The sequence below is a fragment of the Morus notabilis genome, unplaced genomic scaffold (genome assembly GCF_000414095.1).
Source record: "Morus notabilis unplaced genomic scaffold, ASM41409v2 Scaffold114, whole genome shotgun sequence".
Lineage (NCBI taxonomy): Eukaryota > Viridiplantae > Streptophyta > Magnoliopsida > Rosales > Moraceae > Morus > Morus notabilis.
This window is the reverse complement of record NW_010359462.1, coordinates 155,248-161,420: the sequence shown is the minus strand read 5'-3', so window position 1 is coordinate 161,420 and position 6,173 is coordinate 155,248. Positions and strand designations below refer to the sequence as shown.

General features: G+C 45.7%; 1 non-coding gene across 1 annotated transcript; it reads left to right on the top strand.

The window, feature by feature from the left end:
* Positions 1-4,475: 4,475 nt before the first annotated feature.
* LOC112090885 lies at positions 4,476-4,581 on the top strand. Its single transcript, XR_002901873.1, has one exon. It is a non-coding gene; the product is annotated as a small nucleolar RNA R71 (small nucleolar RNA).
* Positions 4,582-6,173: the final 1,592 nt, after the last annotated feature.

Sequence of the window (6,173 nt, the reverse complement as noted above, 5' to 3'; positions counted from 1 at the left end):
CCTGCATTAATACCACCTCGATTCTGACTCTCGACGCATCCGTCTCGACCACAAACGCCCGTGAGAAATCTGGCAAGGCCAACACAGGGACTGTTGTCATGGCTGCCTTGAGTGTGTGGAAAGCTTTTACAGGCTGTCCATAGGAAGCTATCTTTCTTCAGCAAATTTGTTAGTGGCCAAGCTATGGAACCGTACCCTTTAACGAACTTCTGATGGTAGCCCGTTAAGCCCAAAAACCCTCAGAGTTCCCATAAATTGGTGGGCCGTGGCCAATTGATCATGGTTGCGACTTTGGCTTGGTCTGCTGCCACCCCTTCCTTCGAGATAATATGGCCTAAGTATTCCAACATGGATTGCCCAAAGTAGCATTTTTTTGCATTCGCAAAGAGGTTGTGCTTAGCTAGCTCGGCAAGCACTATCTCTAAATGCTCGGCGTGCTCGTCCACCGTTTGGCTATACACCAGGATATCATCAAAAAATACCAACACAAATTTCCAGAGAAAGGGCCGAAATACCTCGTTCATGAGAGACTGGAACGTGGCCGGGGCATTGGTAAGCCCAAAAGGAATGACCAAGAACTCGTAGTGCCCCTCGTGTGTGTGGAAAGCCGTCTTCAGCACATCCTCGCTGCGCACCCGGATTTGGTGATAACCGGACTTCAAATCGATCTTTTGAAAAAATTGTGGCACTGTGTAATTCGTCAAGGAGCTCGTCGATTATCGGAATCAAAAAATGATCCGGTATGATTTCGCGGTTTAAGGCCCAATAGTCGACGCAAAATCGCCAACTCCCATCCTTCTTGACGAGCAGAACCGGGCTGGAGAAAGGGCTAACGCTCAATTGTATGATTCATGCGGTGAGCATTTCCCCAACCAATTTCTCAATTTCACTCTTTTGTGCCTGCGAATATTGGTATGGCCGGACGCTGATTACAGAGGTTCCTGCTTTTAGTGGAATGGCGTGGTCTCACAGCCGTGGTGGAGGGAGGCCAGACAGCATTTGAAAAACCCCGACATGACGTTGTAGCACCGGTTGTAAGGCGGTTGGCACTGCCTCCACTAGCACCACTCCCGGCTGGGGCTCAATCGAAAACGTGCCCAATTCCACCCAAAACCCCTGTCTCTCTTGCTTCAAAGCCCGCATCATGGTTTTTAAGGACACTGGAGACTTACCGAGGCTGGGGTCTCCCTGCAATACCACCGGAGTCTTGCCGATCTTGAACTTCATCGAGAGAGCCCGCCAGTTGACCGCCACGGCCCCGAGTGTCTCCAACCACTGCATACCAAGGATCACGTCGACGCTCCCAAGCTCCAATGGAAGGAAATCTTCCACAATGGCCACATCTTGCACAGTCAAGGCCACCCCGTGACACACCCCTTCACCCTTGACCGTGAGACCGGAACCCATCACCACCCCATAGCCGCCGGTGGTATCCAAATCCAAACCCAACTTCTTTACCAAGTCAATGGAAAGGAAATTGTGGCTTGCCCCACCGTCAATCAAGACTACCACAACCTCCCCCTTAATCTCTCCCTTGAGCTTCATCGTGCGAGGAGCGGTCAACCCCACCACATAATTCAAAGACAACTCCACCAAGTCGTCAGCCAAGGCATCCTCCCACGCCTCTGTCGTCTGTTCACAGATTTTATCCCCCTCTGGTTCTTCTCCACTGACCACCAACACTTGCAATTCTTTGTTTGGATAACGGTGGCCTATGGAATACTTGCCATCGTAACGGTAACATAATCCTTTCTCTCTCTTCGCCTGTAGATCAGCCTTTGTCAGTCGGCGGAACGGGACAGATGGAGCATTCCCCGTTTTCTCGGTGGAGGGTGTAGGTCGAAGTTGGAAATTATTTCCACCTCGTGTCGCGAGAGAAGGAGAGGATACGTCGAGAGTCAGAATCGGGGCGGTATTAATGCAGGATCAGCGGCCAATCACCTTCTTTAGCCAAGCTCTCTCCCGCTCTGCTCGTTTACGAGCGCAAGCTTATGGCCATTGTGTTGGCGGTCCAGAAGTGGCGGCCATAAATTATAGGGAGGCACTTTATTATCCACACAGACCAAAAGAGTTTGAAATTCCTGTTGGACCAACGGGTTGTCAGCGAAACCCACCAACGTTGGTTGTCCAAGCTATTAGGCTAGGCTGAACCTGGACCTCCATATCTAGAGTGAGTTGTGGCGGTAAAGCAGCATCCGGAATAGTAAAGCCCATGGCCTGGCATAGTTACAACACATGATAAACAGGATGGATGGCAGTCGACTCTGGGAGCTTCAATCGGTAGGCGACCTGGCCGACCTTGGCAAGCACTTCAAATGGACCATAGAAGCGAGACGCAAGCTTCTCGTTGCGACGTTATGCCAGCGATTTCTGTCGGTAGGGATGGAGCTTGAGATACACCAAGTTGCCTACCTCAAAGGAAAAATCACGGCGAGAACCATTCGCCTGCGCCTTCATCTTTTGTTGAGCCCGCTGCAGTTGCTACTTCAAAAGGTCAAGGGTGGCATCCCGCGCTACCAGTTGGTGGTCTACGATGGACACAGGGGATAATCCCAGTCAATATAGCACCGGAGGGGGGGGGGGGCAGGGGGGTCAATCCCGCGCATGAGTGCCCGGGGGGGGGGGGGGGGGGGTCACGGCCTAGAGGGCGCGAAAAGGGGTCATTTGTGTGGCGGTGTGAAAAGAGGTATTGTACCAATATTCAGCCCGAGGAAGCTAGTTTGACCACTGTCGGGGTGCATCTAATGAGAAACACCGTAGGTAGGTCTCAAGACACCGATTGACCCGTTCGGTTTGCCCGTCCGTTTGAGGGTGATAGGCCATGCTCCGAGTCAAGGTAGTGCCTTGATGCTTGAACAACTCCATCCAAAATTTACTCAAAAAAAATCTTATCGCAATCAGAGACAATAGTGCGGGGAATTCCGTGCAGCCTTACCAGACCGCGAAGGAACTCATCTGCCACTGTCGTCGCGGTGAATGGATGCTTGAGCGGAATGAAATGGGCGTACTTACTCAAGTGGTCAACGACAACCAGGATGGCATTGAATCCTGCTGACTTGGGCAGCCCTTCAATGAAATCCATTGAGAGATCGTCCCATACTTTGTCTGGAAGGGGCAGGGGCTGCAACAATCCCCCGGGAGCCAAGGTCTCATATTTGTTTTGCTGACAAATCGGGCACTTTGTGACATAGGCCTCGACATCCTTTTTCATCCCAAACCAATACCAATCAACCGCCAAACGTCGGTAGGTCTTGAGCACCCTTGAATGTCCTCCAGCCACTCTGTCGTGATAGGTGTGTAGCAAGTCGGTCACCAGTCAAGAATTGCGCGAGACCATGGCCCGGTCCTCTCATGAGACATCCTTGCTGCAAGGTGAAATCTGGAGGAGCCCCTGAATCGGCTTGCAGGTCCGCAATAATGCGTGAGAGCTTGGCATAGTCGGCATTGTGGCGGTGAAGCTCTTCCGAGTCGAGCTCAAAGAGTGGCGACAGCAACTGGAGTTTCACAGATGTGGGAAGGTAGGAGAGGGCATCCGCAGCCTTATTCTCAAGTCCAGGACGTTATTGAATTTTGAAATCAAAGCCTGGTATATTAGGATCCTAGTTGAGTCCCACATTGCTAAATTATGGGCTTAGCATGTGGGTTTAAAACCACATTGCTAAATAGGTTTGTGCCATATGTTGGCCCTTTGGGTTAGACTGAGCTTATGAAGGGAACTTGCCGCATTCTTGAACAGCCAAAGCTCCAGTCAGCTTCGTGATTTGACTCTTCATCTCTTTACTTTCTTCCACCATTTGCGTGAACAGTGACTCAAACTTCTGATTCGTCTTACTCTGCGCCTCCATGAAAGATTGCAAGGTGTTCTCAGAGAACTTCTCGGTTGTTGCGCATTGTATTGAGGTGCAGAATACACCTTTGGTGGTTGCGTCTGTTGCTCAGTTCTCCATTGTCCTCCTGATGGTTGCGCTTGATTGGAATCTCTCCAATTGAAATTTGGATGGTTCCTCCAGCCAGAATTGTATGTGTTAGAGAAAGGATGTTGTATATCCCTAAGGCATTACATTGCTCGTCATAAATCCCTCTCATTTCATTGTAAGCAGGGCAATTCTTAGTTAGATGCTCCACCCCTCCACAAACGAAGCAAGGCTCTTGTAATTCTACCCTAGCAACCATGTGAATTCCTTTACCTTCTTTGGTTATGAGGGTCTCAATTTGTCATGTCAAAGACTCAATTTGGGCTTTGAGATTGTCCTCTTCCCTTAATTTATAGATTCCAGTTGGTCGGGACTGATTGGTGCTGTCAGTAGCACTTGGACCAGTCCATGTGTGGGCTTTTTCAGCTAACTCGTTAAGATACTCAAAAGCCTCTTCGGGGTCCTTTTGGAGAAATTCACCATTGCACATCATCTCCACAAACTGGTGCTCTCGGATTGTGAGCCCTTCATAAAAATAACTGACGAGGTGCCAACTCTCGTAACCATGGCGAGGACATTGATTTAACAGATCCTTGAACCATTCCCAAACTTGATACAGAGTTTCATTGTCCTTCTGCGTAAAGGTCAAGATCTGTCGCTTCAGACTATTGGTCTTATGGTGAGGGAAATACTTGTTGAAAAATACTGTCGTCATTTCTTCCCAAGTTCCTATAGACCTAGGTCACATAGAATACAACCAGCTTTTAGCCTTGTCCTTCAAAGAGAAAGGGAAGAATTTCAATCGCACAGGGTCCGCGGCTTCAGCTCGGTTGTGAAGGTGGCCACCACTTCTTCAAACTCCCTAATATGTACGTATGGATTCTCGCTCTTTAACCCATGAAAGGTCGGCAAGAGTTGGATCATGCCCGGCTTGAAATCCAAATTCGGCATATTAGGGGGAAACATTATGCATGACAGTGTGGCCGTACGTGTAGGGTGAAGATAATCGTTCAACGTCTTCAATTGGACCTCCTCGTTTTGAGCCATCGCGAACGGATTTCCAACTGCTAATGAGGCTGGGATTGAGGGAGGACAAGACGTGTGGGAAGAAACTTCACTAAAGTTTTCCGGTCTTCTTACAAATCTCCCTAATTCGTCTCTATAACGATTCATTCACCCTATAATGTTCCACTTTTTTATTTTTTTTGAAATGAAGAAAACAATAATGTAGAACCGCGAATCGCAACCCCCAAGAGTGCACCCAGGAAAGATTGGTGGGGCGAAACCTCCTTAAAAACCAACCTCCTAGACAGAGCAACACTCCTAGGAAAGACTGGTGGCGTAGAACGCTAACAGGAACTAGCCGTCTAGACAAAACTCCCTTGGTTTGTACTTTTCAACGTTTCCACAAAATTGCTTAAAAATTTATTAAGTTTTATGACGTGTTTTATGAAATGTTAAATGTTAGATATTAGTACCCTAAGTTAATACTATTCTAAAACCTAAGGTTACATAAATTATGACATATTAAGAGTTATAATTTAATGTCTAAATTAGCCACCTAAAAGTCACAACCTAAATACAACCTAAAAATTATGGCTAATTAAAAATGAAAAATTAAATTAGGCTATTCAAGACCATTAAGAAATAAATAAAATAGAAACTTAATGTTTCAAAAGTAAATGAATAAAGAAACTGATAAAATTAATAACAAAAGTGGAAACATAAAATTGGACAAACGGACCTATGGACAAAGAAAAACTAATTCAATGTTCAATAAACAAAATTTAACCTGCCGAACAACTACTAAATGAAATAACAATTACTAAATAGAATCGCAAATAAAAACGGAAGTAAAATACAAAAAACAAAGACTTTTTATTTTTATTGCAACCAGCGAAACAAAACCCAACAATTCTAACAATAAAAACGTAATAATAAAAATGTAATACTAGTAAAACTGACAAAGCAAAAAAAAAAACAAAAAAAAAGAAAAAGAAGTTGACAAACGAATTAAGTAAACCGAAAACAAAACGACCATACTCACAAAAATGTAATACTATTAACAGACGACATTCAGCTTTTTTTTTTGGACAAATAAAAATAATAATAAATAAAAAGAAAACCTATCAAACTAATGAAGAAAACTTAGCAAACAACAGGAAACTGAAAACTGACTACAAACTAATACGACAAAGCAAAGTTTTTTTTTTTTTTTTTTTTTTTTTTAAACGCGCAAAAAAAAAAGAGTAAAATAAA